This window comes from Pongo abelii, chromosome 3 (genome assembly GCF_028885655.2).
Source record: "Pongo abelii isolate AG06213 chromosome 3, NHGRI_mPonAbe1-v2.0_pri, whole genome shotgun sequence".
NCBI classification, from domain to species: domain Eukaryota; kingdom Metazoa; phylum Chordata; class Mammalia; order Primates; family Hominidae; genus Pongo; species Pongo abelii.
Genome location: NC_071988.2, coordinates 152,680,341 through 152,703,523, shown reverse-complemented (window position 1 = coordinate 152,703,523; position 23,183 = coordinate 152,680,341).

Sequence of the window (23,183 nt, the reverse complement as noted above, 5' to 3'; positions counted from 1 at the left end):
TTCAGAATACTGTCTTAGAGACGTTTCACTTTTATTTATATTGAATAAACAATTCATTGGAGAATATATACAGCATGATATCAATTATAAGGTGCATACATGCACACACACGAGCACTACCATCACCACTTCCACCCAACTCTATGCATTTCTTCCTATTTATTTCTCAGTATTTATTTATTGTGTATCTATACTGTTTATTTTCTTCAATGTTCTTGAATTACATGTGAAATATAAATGAGTAAATACGTAGGTAAATAAAATTATTTAACTTTTACTTATAATCTTTCTTGAATCAACATGTTAATCACAAAAGTTCTCATATATGGTTGAAATCAACCCCCAAATTTGTATATTCCTTTTCTAGTTATATATAAGTATTTGTTATCTCCTCGATAATTATGAGCTTAAGAATTCAATTTCTCCCTATGTCATTGTGTTCTGCTTTTAAAGGATACTCAGGTAGGTAGTAAATTTTTTTTTCTAACCTTCCTGCTGTTTTTATATTTATTAACATTTCTTCCCCAACTAACTGCCTAAAACACATAGACTCTCTTTTTGCTCCAACTATTATTTTTTACGTTTAAAATTTTTTATGTTCTCATATTCTCCCTCTTGATTATGCCTCCATGCCAGAATACTCAATGTATTGAGAAAACTCATATTTGGTATTTTTCAGCCAGTAGTTTAGAGGATGTTAGGATTTATCATGTGCAATTCAATATCACTTCTTTGGTGATTTCCCTGTATGGTGGAAGTAACTTTTACCTGCATTTCAGGCAACTAATATTCACTTCAAACCCATTAGGTTAGTTGTATACTGTATATTATCATTTTCTGCTGGGATAAAAATGATGCACAGAGAACATATTCTCATTATGGGCATACAGAGGCTTCAAGAGTACAATACATATAATTTTTAAACGTATCTGACTTCATCATACTATGTAAATCTCTACTTTTATAAATTTATTTCATAGAAATCCTATTTTTAATTAACATATAAATCTTCAATTTTTTGTAAAATTACTTATATTTTCAGTATAATTAGTACTTTTTGTTAAGGAAATTCCATAATACCTAAGAATTTTAAAGACACCGAGTGGCACATCTATACTGGAATTCATTTGAATTTGTTATCTACATTATTTCTTAATGAAGAAAGCTTGAAGCATCCAAAGACTAGAACAGAAGGAAGAAATACCAGTATAAAGATATTTTTAATTCTTCTGTCTGTAGTTTTTCTGTGTTCCTTCCTGGCCTTGTCTTTACTTTTTCATACTCTCAAACACACTCAAAAAGACATTCTCACAATCACACACAGGCATAGCAAAGCAATATATTTTTATCAGAGAATATGCCATCTAAATTGAGGCCTATTTATGCTCGAATCTAAAACAGATCAAATTAAAATACAAGAAACTAATTGACCTATAGAGAAAGCTGATTTTTACTTAATATTCATTAACTGGTTTTGTAATTCTAGTATGATATACCCTTTAGGCTTCTCCATCACTTTCCTTTTGTGCATTCCATTCACATGTAATTCAGCTCTTCCTACCTTATAATGTGTAGATAGAAGGACCATGGACTTCCATTTTGTGGTTCAAGGCTGTCACTGCTAGCTGTGTGATACTACATACGTTATTTAAGTTGGCTGATCTTCAGTTACTCCCTATTCTAAAACTAAAACATTATATTGTAACAAGACATAGATTTTAGTATATGATAAAAGTTGATTTTCCTTCACTAATCATATGTGTATATGATTAGATACATAAAAGAATAAATAAAATAAAGCAAGTATTGTTATATGTGTATAATATCTAGTATTAAAAGACATTTTCTCCACATATTCAGGTTTTTTGAAGAATGATGTATGGAGGAGAGCTAGGGATTTTTTTTTTTTTTTGAGATGGAGTTTCACTCTTGTTGCCCATGCTGGGGTACAATGGTACGATCTCGGCTCACCGCAACCTCTGTCTCCCGGGTTCAAGCGATTCTCCTGCCGTAGTCTCCTGAGTAGCTGGAATTACAGGCATGTGCCACAACGCCTGGCTAATTTTGTATTTTTAGTAGAGACAAGGTTTCTCCATGCTACTCAGGCTCGTCTCAAACTCCTGACCCCAAGTGATCTGCCAGCCTTGGCCTCCCAAAGTGCTGGGATTACAGGTGTGAGCCACTGCACCTGGCAGAGCTAAGGATATTATAAGAATGAAGTATAGAGGGGAGTTAAGAATGTTTTAGAGGATTATACTACATTAATATTGTATATATTTACATATTTATCCATATATTGATTTTAAAAAGTGTTGAATACTGAGTATGTATTCCATAATGTGCTAAGAACTGTAAATACAAGATAGGCACAATTTTTGGTTACACAATCAATATTTCCAACTATAATCTGGTAAACAGGAGATCAAGTTCCTATTAAAACTATGTAAATAATTTTATTGCCATTAAAATAATACTGAATGAGAATATTCACATGTTAAAGGAGTCAGAAAGGCAGAAAAATGTATTATTTACAAATGTTTCATTTCAGTTGTTAAAAGCATGGTCTACTAAAATTTTATAAGTTACATATTGCTTAAGAAAACACAGGAAAGAATTTCTTATATATTTAGACAATGAAACATTAAAACATCAACAGTATAACTAACAAAATCTATAATCATACCTGATAGGTTAATTCAGTAATTAATTAACTATTATAATTAATTATTGCTCACTCAAACTTGTGCTATTATTCTAATGAACTCAACTGCCTCTCAAATAAAGATTTTTGGTATCCTGATTCAGTCTATTTGATATGGTCTCAAAGTTAAGTAAAGCCATCAGAAGCCGGTGTACAGTAGTATCCAAATAATTCTCTTCCAAAAGGATCTGAGACGTTTTTTCCTTGTAAAGACAAAACATTTTGGCCTGTAGCTGATTGCAGGTTCTTTCAGGTTAGCATCAGAGTAAAACAGAAAACTATTTGTAGATGACAAAAACTTACAATAGTTGTGGTTGTTATTAGATGACACTTCAAAGTAGAGAACGAATGAGAGTTCATTACAATAAAAATGCAACTAATATGAAAATTTGTTTCTAAAGCTTAAAAAACAAGATGCTACGAATAAAGTTAAAGCAAACACAATTTTAAGACAAAATGTCAGTATGTACTGATGTCTTTATTTTTAAAAGTGAGTATAGATTGCATCTTATTTATAAAAATGTTAAACATAATATTTTTAGAGAAAAAAATTTACATGTAACAAAATTGTAGGAGACATAATATCCCATGAGTAGATCAATAATTATTTAAAACAAACCAAAAATATATAAATAATATCAAATAAAGAAATTAAATAAATCTAGAGTAACTTTAAAAGTCTATATATTAGTAACATTTTATTTACACAAATTTAACTAAGGTATGGCTAAGCAGCTGAGGTACAAGACACACCATTTAACATTTGATTAGGAAAAGGCAAAATTTTACAAGTTGTTGAGAAATTTGAACACATAATTAAAATAGAATGATAGGCTACGGAGAAATACTTAACAACCTGTTTAAGAGCAAAAGATTTTAAAGTTAACATAGGAGGCAATATGATGCTAAATAACCTTAGTTCTCTAAGTGAGAAGTCTGGATTTTTTTAAGTAATCAAGTCCATAATAAAGTAAACATAAACCTTAGATGTTTATTCTAATAGGACCGAATTTTTATTATTTTAAGACACAAGATAAGGAATAAGCATTGACAACCTCTTAGTAAGACCAAGCCAATAATCCAAGAAAATCTAAGCACAAGCAATTTTTAAAAAATCTTATAAATAAAAGTGTAAAATTTGGCTAGCTTTGATTACAGCTAATAAAATGTCCCTTCTCCAAGCTTTCTACAATTTCTGTTTCCATTTAGATCCTATAATTTCCTTTTTATCATTTTGAAATAAGTAAATCTTTAGGAAAAAAACCCTCATTTTTTTCTTTATAAAAATATAGTCCTTATAGTACAATTTCTCAAAGCAGAAAAAAGAACACATTTAATGACAACAGAAATTATAGTCTCTCCATCACATATAAAGAAGCAAAGGTATATAAAATTTATATCTCTACTTACTAAGTAATGTTTCAGTATTATATCATACTTAGAAATGAGGTAGTTATCTGTTGAATATCAATTAATTAGTTCCATTTAGTATCAACCTGAGATTTAAAGTTACCGAATGATGTTAGAAAATGTGTTTAAAGATAACATACTACAAAACATATTACTGAAATAAAATTCATCACAATCATGATTCTTTGGCTAAACATGAATTTATATTTTTTATAATCTTAAACTTTAAATAGAAATAATATTAGCTTATTTAATTAGTATACTTGAAAAAATTTAGGAAAAAATAGTCAAATCAATTAAAAATGTGTGCTACTATTTATTAAACTTAATGCTAATGTCTCAGAAGAAAGAAAGCTGTTTTCATTAAACCAAACATATTAGTCTTCTTGATAAAGATTTAACTATGTGTAAACTCGAATTTTTTTGTTTGATACTTTTTATCACTCAATTTTTAAAAATTGTGATAAAATATATGTAAAATTTACAATTTTGACTATTTTGGGGTGTACATTTCAGTGACATTATGTACATTCACATTGTTGGGCCTCATTATCACTATCCATCTCCAGAACTTCTGCATCGTACCAAACTGTACATTTGTCCATTAAAAAATAATTCTGGTAACCATTATTTCACTTTTGCCTCTACGAATATGACTATTCTAGGAAGCTCATATAAGTGATGTCACATAGTATTCTTCTTTCGTGTTTGGCTTATTTCACTTAGCATAATGTTTTCAAGTTTCATCCATGTTTTAGAATGTATCAGAATTTCATTCTTTTTTAAGACAATTATGTGTGGAGATACCATATTTTGTTTCTCTGTTCACACATGTGAATAATGCTGCCTGAACATGTATATACAGTTAACTGTTCAAATTGCTGCTTTTAATTCTTTTGGCTATATTCCTATAAGCATAATTTCTGGATCACATGGTAATTCATGTTTAACTTTTTGAGGTGCTATCATATATTTTCCACAGTGGCAGAAGCAATTTACATTATCTTAAGCATAACAGAGACCTTTCAGTTTCTCCACAACCTCAGCAACACTTGCTATTTTTTTATTTTTATTTTTTAATAATAGCCAACCTAGAGAGTACGAAGTGGTATCCCATTGTGGTTTTGATTTGAATTTCTCTAGTATTTAGTGATATTGAGCATATTTACATGTGCTTATTAGCCATTCGTTTATATTTTTTTGTGTAGAAATGTCTATTCAAGTACTTTGCTCATTTTTAATTGGATTGTTTGCTTTTCTGTTGTTGGGTTTTTATTTATGTGTGCGTGTGTTTCTCTCTTTGTGTATGTGTATATATTTCTAAATATTAATTTATTAACAGATGTTCAATTTATAAATATTTTCTCCAACTCTGTGGATTGCTTTTTCACTCTCTTGATAGTGTCCTTTGATATGCATCCATTTTTAATTTTGATGAAGTACAATTTAACTATTTTTTCTTTTGTGGCCTGTGCTTTTGGTGTCATATCCAATAAATTTTTGGAAAATCCAAAGTCATGTTTTTCTTTCTTTAATTTATAAAGAAAAGAGGTTTAATTGACTCATGTTTCTCCAGGCTGTAAGGGAAGCATGATGGCTTCTTGGGAGGCCAAAGAAAACGTTCTTTTTTTGTTTTTTGGGGTTTTTGTTGTTGCTGTTGTTGTTGTTGTTGTTATTTTGGAGGCAGAGTCTCCTTCTGTCACCCAGGCTGGAGTAGTGCAGTGGTGCTATCTCAGTTCACTGCAAAATCCACCTCCTGGGTTCAAGGGATTCTCCTGAGTAGCTGGGACTACAGGCGCGTGCCACCACACCCAGCTAATTTTGTGTATTTTTAGTAGAGACAGGGTTTCATTGTGTTAGTCAAGATGGTCTCAATCTCCTGACCTCGTGATCTGCCTGCCTCAGCCTCCCAAAGTGTTGGGATTACAGGCGTGAGCCACCATGCCCAGCCCAGGAAATTTTCAATCATGGCAGAAGGTGAAGGGGAAGCAGTCATGACTTACATGGCCACAGCAGGAGGAGGAGTGTCATGAAGTTTCTTTCCTATGTTTTCTTCTAGAAATGTACAGGTTTAGCATTTACATTTAAGTCTTTGATCCATTTGATCCATTTTGAATTAATTTTTGTATATTTTATGAGGTAAGTGTTCAACTCTATTCTTTACATGAAGATATCTAGTTTCTCTAGAACCATATCTAGAAAATGTCTTTTCTCCATTCATTGGTCTTGGTACTCTTGAAAATTGTTTGGTCATATATTTGAGGGTTTATTTCTGACCTCTATTTAATTCCATTGGTCTATATATCTGTCTTCATGACAGTACCACCCTGTTTTGATTCTGTAGCTTTAAAGTAAATTTTGAATTCAAGAAGTGTGAGTCTTCTGACTGTATTTTTCTTTTTCAAGATTGTTTTGGCTATTTGTGGGCCTATGCAATTCCATACGAATTTTAGTATGGGTTTTTCCATTTCTCCCCCCAAATCATATGGAATTGATACAGACTGCACTGAATAATAGATCACTTTGGGTAATGTTGTCATCTTTTCATCACCTGTGAGCAGTGGCAGGAGTCAGACAGGCTCCTGGGTGGAAACAGTTGGGTCCCTGGTGTAGCTCTATCTTCAAGTCAGGGAGAGCCTGAAGCCTGGGACCCAGGCTGTCGGTCCTGCAGACCAGACTGGGAATTTGTGGTACATTTTTCGTGCTTGCCCGTGGCTGCCCATGGACCAGTTAGCATGCACTTCCCCCCCTCTGTGGTCCATGAAAGCCCTGGACTCAGCCAGACTCCAGGAGATGATGGGACAACGAGCTGTGGAGAGGAGCTACCCACCCCAGTGTCTCATCTCTGCTAGAGCTGAAGGAACCAAGTGATGATCAGCTGCAATAAGGAGCTATCCACCCCAGAGTCTCCTCTCTGCTGAGAGCTGAGGAGACAATGGGATAACCAGTTGTGGAGAGGAACTCCTGCCCCAGAGTCTCCTTTCTGCTAGAGCTAAAGGAACCTTGGGATGATCAGCTGCAGAGAGGAGCTATCTACCCCAGAGTCTCCTCTCTGCTGAGAGCTGAGGAGACAATGAGATGACCAGCTGCACAGAAGAGTTACCCACCCCAGTGTTTCCTCTCTGCTGAGAGCTGAGGAGATGACAGGATGACCAGATGCAGACAGGAGCTACCCATTCCAGGATCTTCTGCTGAGAGCCAGACACCCTGGCTGTGGAGAGGAGCTACTCACTGCAAGTCTCTTCTGAGCTGTTCTATCGCTCAATAAAGCACCTTTTCATCTTGCTTACCTTCCACTTGTCCATGTACCTCATTCTTTCTGGGCTTGGGACAAGAACTCAGGACCCACCAAAAGGCAGGGCTGTAAGGGCTGTAACACAAACAGTGCTGAAATATGTTTATTTCTCACCATATTGCAAATGACAAGAATGTGAGGAGAGAAGGAGATAAGAACTGCAGCCCTTCAGGGAGCCAAACCTAGGAGCTCCCTGAGCTACGGCTGTGACACTCTCTTCAGGTCTCTGCAGTTCCTGGCATCTCCAAGCTTCTGAGTACCACTGCTTTCCCCAGTGCCAGCTGTGGAAGTGGGTTGTGGTATGCCTGGTCCAGCTATAGTCTTGCAAGAGCTAGAAGCCATGCTGGCACCTAAATCTGCATGCCCTAACGCATGTAGCATGCCTGACTGTGTGCAGTGGCCAGACTCCACACTCACTCACACACCCCTTGCTGATCCATGCCTGACTCACCCTTGGCAGGCTTGGGATCCAGGCCAGTAGCATGAGCAGAGTGCAGCCTGCCATGCCAAGTGGGCAGAAAAACTCAGTGGGCCAGAACAAAAGCCAGGCAAAGGCACCACTGGCCACAGAGGTTTCTGCCTGGTGAAGTGATGCCCCAGTTCACTAGTTCAGTTCGGAACAGCAGGACAACTTAAGCTGGGGCTTCCAGGTCATAGGTGGATTCAGAGATGTTTTGATTGGCAATTGATTGAAAGAGTTATTATTTAAAGACCTTGAATCAATAAAAAGAAGTGTCTGAGTTAAAAAAAGTAGTTGTGGAGACCAAGGTTCTTATTATATAGATTTCATAGGTGGCTGCCCTTGGAGGCAATAGAGAGCAAATGGTTTATATTCAGAACTTTAAAAGGTGCTGTACTCGCTCAGCTAATCTCTTCAGGATCAAAAGAAGACCTGGAAAGGGAAAGGGATTATCTACAGAATGTAAATTTCCTCTACAAGAGACAGCTTAGCCAGGCCATTTCAAAATATGTCAAAAAATATATTTTGGTGTAAAACATTTTAATTTCTTTCAGGGCCTGCTATCTGTAATGTCATGCTATATTGGAGTCAGGATGAAATTTTTTATTTTTTTGCTACAGAGAGTTTTCTTGGTCAGTCTTGAGATCTCTGCTTTAATGTTAGTGCTAGTAAGTTGTGCCTGAATTCCAAAGAGAGGAGAGTATATACTCCAAAGAGTGTTTGACTTTGCATTCTTGTCATGAACTCATTTTTCAGGGTAACTGGAATCCTCTTGGATGAGAGAAGGGGTCCATTCAGTCAATTGGGGGCTTACAGTTTTATTTTTGGTTTTCAGGGGATTTGTCACTCATTACTTTTATCTAGGAGCACAAGGCTCAGATAAATTTCAACATTGTGGAAGAAAAGATTCAATAAAGACTTAAGAATGGAATACAGCTTTATTTCTTTCCTTTGATACAGTGAAATTTTCAAGGAATCCCAAATTGCAGTCATAGAACAAGTGCTAACAGAAACCTAACTCGTTTGAAAGGAAATACATCATCACTGTTTTATATTTTTAGGCATTTACTTAATAAAGGTATACTTAAGATTTTTAAATTAGCTTCTCATATTATGTTTCTTAAATTGATTAATTCATTTATCAATTTATTATATTTATTTTGAAAATCAACATTGTTTATCCATCTATTTTAATATTCTACAAATACAGAAAATACTTTTAAGATACCACTGAATATAGTCATTCAGTTGTGCTTGAAGAGTTCCATTGGCAAGAAAGTAATTATTATTATTTTTAGATGCCTTATTTCATGATTAGATAACTATAACATATTTAAAGTTAGTCTTATATTTAAACAATAATGATTTATCTATCTTTCACTCATTAGTCCAATAAAGTCTCCATAACGGAACAGAGTAGGTGGATACAGATTTTAGAATGTAACTGTTCTTTTCTCTAAAAGTACATAAAAGACCAAAAATAACATCTGAAGAAAAAATAGGGAACTAGGCATACACAGACTAAGCAGATTCTGCTTGATATGTTTATTAATGGAAAAGGGTAAGTCTCAAAAGTAACCATATCCCCCAGTTCACAAGAGAGGTCATCATTATTCAGGAATCAGTAACATTCTTAATGTAGTTCTTACTTCTGAGCTAACTTAAATAATATGGCTTTTATCTTAAACAAAATAAAAATTAGAAGCTGAGTTTCTTGTAGTGCCATTAAAAAAAGAGTTAAGTATGAAAATTGAAATTTTATCTCATTTATTTTTAAAGATATGTTCAGATCAAACATTTTCATTAGGAATATTACATATGTGATTTTGTGTACATTCTACTGCATCACAGCAGGGGGCACATAATGTCAGTTTGTCTTCTGTTGGTGAGATTGAGTGCATTAGTCCATTTTCACACTGTTAAAGAAAATTGAAATTTTAAATCCTAGAAATATCAAGCAATACAAACATAACAACAAACAGACAAATCATTGCATACTGATTATTTTATTAAAATATATGGTAATTTTGTTGGCAACAAATTTTTCAAAGATTTAAATAAAGAAAATGCTAATGAGAGAGGAAGAAGAAAGAAACCAGTTAGGCAGGCAGTTAGGGCGGGTCTTCATTAGAACTCCTCCAAACCAACAACAGCCTGAAAATCAAACTACAGGCACCATATAAGCAAAAACCCACATCCATAAATGCAAACACCCACTCTGTGAGCCCAGATGAACAAACTTCACTCCTGTTTTGGGCATATTTCTCTCCCCTCAGCATGTCTTTGTCCCATTGTGCGCACTTCCTCCCTATTGGCTCTTACCTTCCAACTGTTTTACATATACCTATCTTTCTGTGATTGGCTGCCAGGTGAGTCTTCATTTGCATAGAATGAAATGTCACTCCATCCCCTGATTGATTGCAAGCCAAGCCTTCACTTCTGCCTCCAATTGGTTCTTTACACTTACATCTGTCTTTCTGAATGGTCCTTTTTCCAAAACCGCCCGCAGACCCGTCTGCACACTCCCCGTCCGCACACTCCCCGTCCTTCCCAGTCCATAAAAATCCTGAACTCTGTAGCAGCATGATTTATAGTCCTTTGGGTATATACCCAGTAATGGGATGGCTGGGTCAAATGGAATTTCTAGTTCTAGATCCCTGAGGAATCGCCACACTGACTTCCACAAGGCTTGAACTAGTTTACAGTCCCACCAACAGTGTAAAAGTGTTCCTATTTCTCCACATCCTCTCCAGCACCTGTTGTTTCCTGACTTTTTAATGATTGCCATTCTAACTGGTGTGAGATGGTATCTCATTGTGGTTTTGATTTGCATTTCTCTGATGGCCAGTGATGGTGAGCATTTTTTCATGTGTTTTTTGGCTGCATAAATGTCTTCTTTTGAGAAGTGTCTGTTCATGTCCTTCGTCCACTTTTTGATGGGGTTGTTTGTTTTTTTCTTGTAAATTTGTTGGAGTTCATTGTAGATTCTGGATATTAGCCCTTTGTCAGATGAGTAGGTTGCGAAAATTTTCTCCCATTTTGTAGGTTGCCTGTTCACTCTGATGGTAGTTTCCTTTGCTGTGCAGAAGCTCTTGAGTTTAATTAGATCCCATTTGTCAATTTTGGCTTTTGTTGCCATTGCTTTTGGTGTTTTAGACATGAAGTCCTTGCCCATGCCTATGTCCTGAATGGTAATGCCTAGGTTTTCTTCTAGGGTTTTTATGGTTTTAGGTCTAACATTTAAGTCTTTAATCCATCTTGAATTGATTTTTGTATAAGGTGTAAGGAAGGGATCCAGTTTCAGCTTTCTACATATGGCTAGCCAGTTTTCCCAGCACCATTTATTAAATAGGGAATCCTTTCCCCATTGCTTGTTTTTCTCAGGTTTGTCAAAGATCAGATAGTTGTAGATACGTGGCATTATTTCTGATGGCTCTGTTCTGTTCCATTGATCTATATCTCTGTTTTGGTACCAGTACCATGCTGTTTTTGTTACTGTAGCCTTGTAGTATAGTTTGAAGTCAGGTAGTGTGATGCCTCCAGCTTTGTTCTTTTGGCTTAGGATTGACTTGGCGATGCGGGCTCTTTTTTGGTTCCATATGAACTTTAAAGTAGTTTTTTCCAATTCTGTGAAGAAAGTCATTGGTAACTTGATGGGGATGGCATTGAATCTGTAAATTACCTTGGGAAGGATGGCCATTTTCATGATATTGATTCTTCCTACCCATGAGCATGGAATGTTCTTCCATTTGTTTGTATCCTCTTTTATTTCATTGAGCAGTGGTTTGTACTTCTCCTTGAAGAGGTCCTTCACATCCCTTGTAAGTTGGATTCCTAGGCATTTTATTCTCTTTGAAGCAATTGTGAATGGGAGTTCACTCATGATTTGGCTCTCTGTTTGTCTGTTATTGATGTATAAGAATGCTTGTGATTTTTGTACATTGATTTTGTATCCTGAGACTTTGCTGAAGTTGCTTATCAGCTTAAGGAGATTTTGGGCTGAGACAATGGGGTTTTCTAGATATACTATCATGTCATCTGCAAACAGGGACAATTTGACTTCCTCTTTTCCTAATTGAATACCCTTGATTTCCTTCTCTTGCCTAATTGCCCTGGCCAGAACTTCCAACACTGCACACGTATGTTTATTGCAGCATTATTCACAATAGCAAAGACTTGGTACCAACCCAAATGTCCAACAATGACAGACTGGATTAAGAAAATGTGGCACATATACACCATGGAATACTATGCAGCCATAAAAAATGATGAGTTCATGTCCTTTGTAGGGACATGGATGAAATTGGAAATCATCATTCTCAGTAAACTATCGCAAAAACAAAAAACCAAACACCGCATATTCTCACTCATATGTGGGAATTGAACAATGAGAACACATGGACACAGGAAGGGGAACATCACACTTCGGGAACTGTTGTGGGGTGGGGGGAGGGGGGAGGGATAGCATTGGGAGATATACCTAATGCTAGATGACGAGTTGGTGGGTGCAGCGCACCAGCATGGCACATGTATACATATGTAACTTACCTGCACGTTGCGCACATGTACCATAGAGCCTAAAGTATAATAATCATAATAATAATAATAAAGAAAAAAAAAAGAATAAAATGAAAGAAATGTTGATGGTATTCAGTCAAAAAAAATGAGGTAGGAAGTCAGAAAGCCAAAGTACACTATGGAGAAATAAATGTTAATGGTCAGAATAGTAAGCAGATTGTAATATGTTCTATAATTTTTATTCATGGCAGAACAATTGAGAAAACCTACTTTTATATGTGTAGATGTACATATAGGTGGTAGTTAGAATCAGTTGTGGTATGGGAATGATTAATAAAAGGTACTGATTACTAAAATAAATTATTGATATTATTACCTTAAAAAAAAAAAAATCCTGAACTCAGCCCATCAGCAGGCAAACCTCTTCCCCCTCTGCTGAGAGCTTTTTCTGTTACTCTGCCTTGTTCACCTTCTGGCCTCTGGTGTCTGTGTGACTTATTCTTCTTGGTTGTGGGACAAGAACCCAGAACTCACCAAACTCCAGGAGCACAAGAACTGTAGTGCTCCAGCTCGCTGAACCACAGGCAGTGGGAGTAAAAGAGCTGTAACACTTATTCTCACTCACAGAACTATGGGAGTGGAGAAGCCATTGGGTGCCACTTCCTCCCACTCACCAAGCACTGGAAGTAGGAAAGCTGCAACACAAATACTAGTAATAATAAAATTAAAGAGTCTTTCTTTATACATAACAAATATGTTTTTAAAATTAACACAAATAATTAAATTCAAAAAGGATCATGGGAGAAAACCAAAGAGCAATAAGAAAATAATCTCAGAACCAGAAAGAATGAAGAGAATTAGAAGATTACTGTGATTAATGCAATACAAATAACTTTCTAGGAAAATACAAATGACCTAAAATGATGCCATAAGAGTTGGAAAGCCCCAAAGTATCTATAGAACATATGAATATTTATAAAGAGCTGTATCATTTTTAAAAAGCTACCTATTTCAAATAGCTCTATCAATAAGAATGAAAATACATATACTCCAAATATTTAAAATATGCATACTCTGTTGGGGTTCAGAAACCATTATCCTGAAATATGGCATTTGACAAAATGAACTAAAGAAGCATCAGGGTTTCTCTGATACTTCTTCTCTCCCCTCTCTCCCACAAAAGTTGAAGTTTCTTTATCTGCCTAAGATGTACACCCGCCAAGAAGAACAGTTGAGTTGTCTTCCCCTCCCTGTTATATCATTATCTATTACAGAAAATGAGACCAAGAATGTAACCACATCTGAATAGATCCTTTTAAAAGATTATGACTGTCTCCAAGGATCACTTCAATCCAAAAGAGGGGCCAGGAGGGTCACAACTGTAATCCCAGCACTTTGGAAGGCTTAGGTGGGAGGACTATTTGAAGCCAGGAGTTCAAGTCCAGCCTGGGCAAGATAGCAAGATCCAGTCTCTACAAAAATAAAAATAAAAATAAAAATAAATTAGCCAAGTGCAATGTTGTGTGCCTGGAGTCCCAGCTACTCAAGAGGCTGAGGCAGAAGGATCATTTAATCCCAGTATTTGGAGGCCACAGAGAGCTATGACTGAACCACTGTATTCCAACCAAGGGGGATAGAGCAAAACCCCATTGATTAAAAAAGTAAACAAATAAATAAATTCCAGAGAGAACTATTTACAAGTTAATTTCTGTTTCCTGATACAGTCATTCATCAAAGTAATCATTTATTGCCCCTCAATACAATTCTGCTTCTCCCTCCTCCCATAACCCAATTTAACAGGATCCAAACTGCCATTCTTTCTTTAACCTGTGAGCTTACATAGTGTGTAAGTTTCTGTACCTCACTGGGAGGTTGAATCTTCATTCCGAAGGCTCCAGTATATATGCATTAAATAAATGTGTATGTCCTTTCTCTTATTCAATCTGCCCCATGCCAGTGATTTTTGGCAAACCTGTGACAGGTCAGGTCTCCATTAGCAACCAGAGCAGCCTTCACCAACACCTTACTGTAACTCTGATGAATGTATAAATTAAACATTAAAGAACTGGAGAAACTGGTGCCTTAGTACAAAGGCTAGAATGTAAAAATAAGTCCATTAAGACCCCGTCTGGGCTTTCTCAGACCTTAGAGTTTAATTAAAATAATATTGCACACCTCGTACCAGGACTTACTTCAGATAAAGTAATTGTTCGTAGGCTCTGAAGTAGCTTTCCAGACTCCAGACCCTACTTAAAGATTAGAAAGAGGGAAACACTTCAGCTTGCAGGTGTACTCCACACATAGAAATATGGTTTGAATTTGAATAAGCACTGGAGAAAAACTTATAGCTTTGAGTTGGTCTGGTGAGTTACTCCAACCTCCTCCCTGTAACTGGTTGTAGCAGTAAGTACCCCATTCAATACAGAAACAAATCTTTTAGGGGTCAAGAACCTTGGCCTCCCCAACTTCAAATACCTTTAAAATTAAAAAAACGTAGAAAACTGAGAAAAGGGGGAAAATATTTCTAATTTTTTAAAAGACAGATAGCTTTATGTCCAAATGAAGACATCACAAAGAAGTTTCTTTAGTTAAACTAACTCAGGTTTTGAATAATAATTCAAAAATTCTAAATAAAGTAGTAACAAAAATAATTTACATTAACTTAAATAATAGTGCACAGCAATCAAGTAAAGATCCTACCAAGAATACAAGATTAGAAATGCATTTTTATGATCAATTAAATAATCAGGTTAAAATATATAATTCTTTCTACAAATACAGAAAAGCATTTTATAAAATGCAAAATAATATTAAATATTATAAAATTTGCAATAAATGGATAATTTTTTAAATTCTTGGAATATATAGAAATAGATAAAAAAAGAGTTAGCCAAAAGCCAACTTCAAAGTAATGAAACAATAGCAGAAATTATCCCTTTTAAAACAGAAGTAAAATAGATCCCCGTGATTGACATTATTATGTAACATTGTTTAGGAGATGGTAGCTACTATAATTAGAAATAAGAATAAAGAAAGGTATCAATATGGGAAAGGATATAGTAAAATGTTTATTACTTGAACGGTAAATTTGATTATCTTGAAAGCTTAATATGATTAACTTAAACATTTTATAAATTATAATTTAATAGATCACTATGTTCCAAGTTAATATTTTATAGGAAAAGTATACCTACATAAAACAATGTCCAGTTTGAAAATGAAATGGAATAAAAGATTACATGTAGGATTAAAAGCACAAATAATAAAGTTTCAGCCACAAATTTAATAATAAGTATAAACGTTAATATTGAAAAAAAATTTTGTCAACTTTGTCAAACATCAGTTGGTTGTAAGTATGTGGCTTTGTTTCTGGATTCTCTATTCTATTCCATATCCTCATGTGTCTATTTTTATACCAGAACCATGTTGTTTGGGTTACTATAGCCTTAATGTGGTGCCTCCAGCTTTGATCTTTTGCTTAGGATTGCTTTGGCTAGTTGGGGTTTTTTTTTTGGGGGGGGGGTTCCATACGAATTTTAGAATATTTTTTTTTTCTAATTCTCTGAAAAATGACTTGCTAATTTGATAAGAATTGCGTTGCATCTGTAGATTGCTTTGGGCAGTATGGTCACCTTAATTATATTGATTCTTCCAAGCCATGGGCATAGGATGTTTTTCTATATGTTCATGTCATCATACAGTTTCTTCCATCAGTGTTTTGTAGTTCTTCTTGTAGAGATCTTTTACCTCCTTGGTTAAGTATATTCTTAGCTATTTTATTTTATTTTTTCTTATTGTAAATGGGATTGAGTTATTGATGTGGTTCTCAGCTTCAATGTTACGGGTATTTAGAAATGCTACTAATTTTTGTGCATCAACTTTATATCCTGAAACTTTACTGACATCATTTATCAAATCTAGGATTCTTTTGGAGGAGTCTTTAGAGCGTTCCAGGCATAAGGTTATATCATCAGTGAACAGAGATATTTTGACTTCCTCCTTTTTAATATTGATGACTTTTAATTATTTCTCTTGCCTAATTGCTCTGCCTAGGACTTTCAGTATTTTGTTGAATAGGAGTCATGAAAGTGAGCATCCTTGTCTTGTTCTAATTCTTACTGGGAATGCTTTCAGTGTTCCACTGTTGAGTATGATATTGGTTGTGGGTTTGTTATATATGACTTTTATTATTTTGAGACATGTTCTTTGATGACTATTTTGTTGAGGGTTTTTACTAAGAAAGGATGCTAGATTTTATTATCAAATGCTTTTTCTGTATCTATTGAGATGATCAAATGGTTTTTGTTTTATGTGGTGAGTCTCATGTGTTGATTTACATATGCTGAACCATCCGTGAATTGCTGGAATAAAACTAACTTGATCATGGTGTGTTGTCTTTTTAATATGCTGTTGGATATACTAGCAAAAAGACACCCCATTCAATAAATGGTGCTGGAAAAATTTGAATAGTGATAAGCAAAAGCATGAAACTAGACCCATATCTCTCACCCTAAACAAAAATTAACTCAAGATGGATTAAAGACTTATATTTAAGACCTAAAATTCTAAACAACCTAAAAGAAACCTAGGAAAAAGTCTTCTGGACATTGGTCTACACAAGGAATTTATGACTAGGTCCTCAAAAGCGAATATAAAAATACATAGACCAAAGAGCCTTACTTAAACTAAAAAGCTTCTCACAGAAAAATAAATAACCAATATAGTGAATAGACAACATACAGAGTAAGAGAAAATGTAAAATATGCAACTGACAAAGTGCTAATACCCAGAATCTAAAATAAACTTCAACAGCTTAATAAGAAAAAAAACAAAATGATGTTTTTTCATTAAAAAAAAAATTTACTTTTCTTCTTTAAACTTTACCATAAGATCTTGTGATTTCTTTTTCTTTTCTTTTTTTTTTTTTTTGCTTCTTTCAAGCAATGATAGTGGAAGTTCTCTTAACTAATCTCCACTTAAGACTACCCAAATTAGCCAAAGTCTTCATTCTCTTTGTGAAACAGCAGTGATGGGAACCTCTCACAGCCTCAATAAAATGTTCGAGGTGCCTGTCAGTATGTGTGGACCTTCTGCTCCCATTAGTTGACTTGTTACAACCGTCAGTTGTGTGTATGTTCTCAAACCTATTTTGCCAGTAACTATTGTGATTATGTAATTTAATAAAGATTTCCTAAATCATAAAAAAAAGAAAAAAAACATAACTCAATTAAAGAGTAAGCAAAGAACATAAACAGATATTCTTTGAAAGAGGACAAGCAGGCAGCCAACAAACGTATGAAAAAATGTTAAACATCACTAATAATCAGGGGAATGCAAATTAAAACCAAAGTGAGATACCATTGTGGCAGTCATTTATACCAGATATAAGATACTATTTTATGCCAGGCTATTATTAAAAAGTCAAAAAACAAGAGATGTTAGTAAGGATGTAGAGAAAAGTAAACTCTTACACATTGTTGGTAGAAATGTAAATTAGTACAATTTATGGAAAATGATATGAAGGTTTCTCAAAGAACTAAAAATAGAACTACCATTCAATCCAGCAATATCACTACTAGGAATATATATACATATAAGCTATCTCTCTATATATGTGTATCTATAAAATTGTGTGTGTATATATATGTATGTGTGTGTCTATATATGTATGTGTGTCTTTATATATATGTGTATATATGCATCTATATATGTATGTATACCTATATCTACATATCTGTGTGTATTTATATGTGTATCTGTATACACATATATATGTGTATATATAAGGTATGTATGTGTGTATTCCATTATATGTACATAATCGAACACTATTCTGCCGTAAAGACATAAAGAAGAATGAAATCATGTATTTTGTAGTAACATGGACAGAAATGGAGGCCATTATCCTAACTCAAATAACTCAGGCACAGAAAGTTGAATACTACATGCTCTCACTTATAAGTGGGAGCTAAACCAATGGGTACATATGGATGTATAGAGTGGAAAAATAGACCTTGGACACTCCAAAAGAGGAGTGGGGGAGGTTTGAAAAATTACCTATTACCATGTTCACTATTTGTGTGATGGGTACACTAAAAGCCCAGACTTCACCACTATGCAGTATATCCATGTGACAAAACTGTACTTGTACCCACTAAATCTATAAAAATAAGAAATTTTAAAAAGAATAATAAATTAAAAAGTTAGTACATTGTAAAGAATACATGGAAAGAACCTTCTCAATGAGTAGAAACTGAATATCATTAAACCATTAATATCCCGAATATCTAAAAGATCTACATACTCCATAAGACCTTCTAAATAATGTAAGTAGAATATATATATATATATATATATATATATATACACATACAAATATACATATCACAAACTGGTTTTTATCAACACAATAATCGAGGGAAAATAGCCAGGGAAAATCTAAGGAGAGTAATAAACCCTCTGATGTGGATAGGAACAGATACATCAGACAGTACAAGTCAAAGTGGTGATAATTAAGTACTGTAAGTACATTGTATTCTGTAATTATATTCTTCTGGAGTAAAAATGGTTAGACAAATCTGTGAGAAATATGGATAAAATGGAAATTAGAAAATTGAAACCATGGTGATATTTTAATAAGTTATGTTTACATTTTGTAACATTGGTTTAAAGAGCAATTATATGATAGGGTTGTTTGTTTTATTCTTGTAAATCTGTTGAAGTTCCTTGTAGATTCTGGATATTAGACCTTTGTCAGATGGGTAGATTGCAAAAATTTTCTTCCATCCTGTAGGTTGCCTATTCACTCTGATGATAGTTTCTTTTGCTGTGCAGAAGCTCTTCAGTTTAATTAGATCCCATTTGTCAATTTTAGGTTTTGTTGCATTTGCTCATGGAGTTTTTGTTATGAAATCTTTGCCCATGCCTATGACCTGAATGGTATTGCCTAGGTTTTCTTCTAGGGTTTTTATAATTTTGGATTTTACATTCAAATCTTTAATCCATTTTGAGTTATTTTTTTGTGTAAGATGTAAGGAAGAGGTCCAGTTTTAGTTTTCTGCATATGGCAGCCAGTTTTCCCAGCACCATCAAAAAGTGGGTGTTTCAAGACTGTGTTGGAAGGATGAGTGGAGCACTCAAGTGGGAGGGAGGGGTAAACTAAATCTTTGTTACTCTAAGCAAATATCACAACAAAAACAGCCTTATAACAAGAGAAGACAAAATGTAACCAAATCTCAACAAAAATGTAACCAGAAGCGTATCAGACCACAGGAAGAGTCATCACCGGAGTCAGAAGGCAGCTGCTGGGGATCCTGCCATTGGAGTTGGGGCGTCCCCAGCACAGGACAACAGCAGCCTTCAGCTCCTCCTTCAAGTAAGCTCCGTTTATTAAGACCAATTGTTACTTTGGGAACCCTCTGTTGTTTGCTCAGGAGGGCACTTGCTGAGCAAGCAACATTGAAACAGTGGCTCCGGGAACAGTGTTCTGGGAGCAGTGCTCCAAAATGTGCTTCTGGACTTGAACAGTCATTCTGGGAGCAGTGTCCGGGTATGTGTTCCAGGACGTGTGTTAATTTCTGGGCTTTTAGCCAAATTTTACACCGGGTGCTTACCTTTTCACCTTTGATGCCTCTGCCTCTTATAGATAGAGGCAAATTTTTTAAAATGGCATTAGTGTGGCCAATTTTTCCTCTTCCTACAGTGGGCGAAGGACATGAACAGGCACTTCTCAAAAGAAGACATTTATGTGGCCAACAAATATATGAAACATAGCTCAACATCACTGATCATTACAAAAAATGCAAATGAAAACAATGAGATACCATCTCATGCCAGTCAGAATGGTATTTCTTAAGAAGGCAAAAAACAACTGATGCTGGCAAGGCTGTGGAGAAATAGGCAAGTTTTTACACTGTTTGTGGGAATGTAAATTAGTTCAACCATTGTGGAAGACAGTGTGGCGATTTCTCAAAGACCTAGAGGCAGAAACATCATTGGGCCCTGCAGTCTCATTACTGGGTATATAGTCAAAGGAATATAAGTCATTCTACAATAAAGATACATGCACACGTGTGTTTATTGAAGCACTATTTACATAGGAAAGACATGGAACTGACCCAAATGCCCATCAATGATAGACTAGATAAATAAAATATGGTATATATACACCATGGAATACTATGTAGCCATAAAAATGAATGAGATCATGTCCTTTGCAGGGACATGGATGAAGCTGGAAGCCATTATCCTCAGTGAATTAACATAGGAACAGAAAACCAAACACCATATGTTCTCATTCATAAGTGGAAGCTGAACAATGAGAACACATGGACACAGGGAAGAGAAACAACACACACCAGGTCCTGGCAGGGGGCTGGAAGAGAGGGAGAGCAACAGGACAAATAGCTAATGGATGCAGGGCTTAAAACCTAGATGACGGGTTGATAGGTGCAACAAACCACCGTGGCACACATATACTTATGTAATAAACCTACATGTTCTGCACTTGTATCCCAGAACTTAAAGTAAAATAAAAATTGAAAAATAATAATAAAATAAAGAGCAATTATAGTGAGGTCTATTGAGTGCCATTGAAAAAAAATTCAGCTCTACTCTTTTCATAATAAGAAATTATAAATTAATAATTTTAAAAAATGTATATTTTATACTACTGGAAGAAAAGTTTGACATTCTGGGCATTTACTATGTTGGATTCAATAAATTGAGTGATATGTAAGCATTGTATTAGGTATGGTAAGTAATCTGGAAATGATTTAAAGTATATGGAGGATGTGCATAGATTATGTGCTAATACTATTTCATTTTATAAAAGAAAAGATCACCTGTGATTTGGGATCTGCAGGGGTTTGGGAATGAATTCCCTAGAAATACCAAGGGATGACTGTATACAAATTACTTAGTATCTAGCTCATTGTAGGTACTCAGTAACATATTTGCTAAATGAATGAATAGATATTATTAGAAATTCAGGGTTAGGCTGGGCATAGTGGCTCACACTTGTAATCCCAGCACTTTGGGAGGCCAAGGTGGGTGGATCACGAGGTCAGGAGATTGAGACCATCCTGGCCAACATGGTGAAACCCTGTCCCTACTAAAATATGAAAAATTAGCCAGGCATGGTGGGGTGCACCTGTAGTCCCAGCTACTAGGGAGGCTGAGGCACGGGAATCTCTTGAACCCACGAAGTGGAGGTTGCAGTGAGCCGAGATCGTGCCACTGTACTCCAGCCTGGCAACAGAGCAAGAATCTGTCTTAAAAAAAAAAAAAAAAGAAACAAAGAAATGCAGGGCTAGCAGTTCAGAAAATAGCAGTGACTGAGAGATGCCATCAAGGATCCATGACTCAATTTTTCCATTGCCTCATCCATAGGTTGTTAGAGGACTGCTGCAACTCCAGGCGTCATGCGGCCATTAAGAGAATTGAGAAAGGAATAAGCAACAGCTTTTAGTCTGTCTTTTTATCAGACAAGTAAAATATTTGCAAGTCCCCCTTAGCAGAACTGTACTCTTTTTGTGTATAACAGGGATATATCATCTTCTAGCTAAAATAGATCTGAGATCACAATTATTTAGTAGTCTGTATATCTAAACTGAAGGAATCAAAATGAAAATCAGACATGGAATATAATATTTATGTTCAACAAGTAAAACTTCAAATGAAAATCAAATGAGTGCTAAATATAAACATATTTTTATCTTATATCAAGTCAAAATTCTTCTTTGTTTAGTGTAAAAGTGCTATTACAAATCCAAAAGAAGAAATACTAGAAAATTAAGAAATGGACAAAAAAATTATCCCGATTGATCTTCTGTCTTCCAATTTTGTCACATACAGCTAGTGCTCAACTTAGCCTCAGAGTGATACTTTTACAAATGTAGCTTTCACTCCAGTCCTCTGCTCAAAACACTACAGTGACTTCAGCAAAATCCTGCTAAAGATAAGTTGAAACTTATATAATCCAATGCCTATATTCTTTCTGTTCGTCTTCTAGTCACAAGAGAGGTGCTTCACCATGAAAACCTATAAACCTCCACTTCTCTCTTGTCGGCTCCCATTTGTCTTGCATGATGGCTATAGCCTTAAATTCCCTGATAAAACATGAGCAAACTTGCCGTGTGTTATTCAGACCAGGGTTGTAAAGAAGTAGTCATTGCTTTCTTGCCTTTTTACTGTCTTCTAACTTAATGCAGATGATGATAGGCATGGGCAGAACCAAGGAGAGAAGTGTCCTTCAATCACTTCCTGGAAAAAGGCCAGCCACTAGAGAATGAACACACACACACACACACACACACACACACACACACACACACACATATACACATACAGGCAGGCAAACATGCATGCTTGGACCACTACATGAATACAAAATAAACTTGTTTGTTAGTCTTCTTAAAATTGCTAGATCTTAACTGAGACATTCTTACTAATACTGATGATGAGACTGTTCATTCCACTCTACTGAGAATCCCCTCTTCCCTCTTATCCCAAATGATATCCCTGTAGTAGGCATGTATATACGACAATTTAAGATGTATTCTTTTTTCACATCCCATATCTTCTAAGATATTTTCTCTCTTACAAAGCTCAGGGGTATAGAAAACCTCTCCAGGCTGAACATGGTGGTTCACACTTATAATCCCAGCACTTTGGAGGCCAAGGCAGAAAGATCAATTGAGATTTGAAGTTTGTGATCAAGCTGGGCAACATAGTGACACTCTGTCTCTACAAAAATTTAAAAACAAGAAATAAACTGGGCATGGTGTTGCATGCCTGTA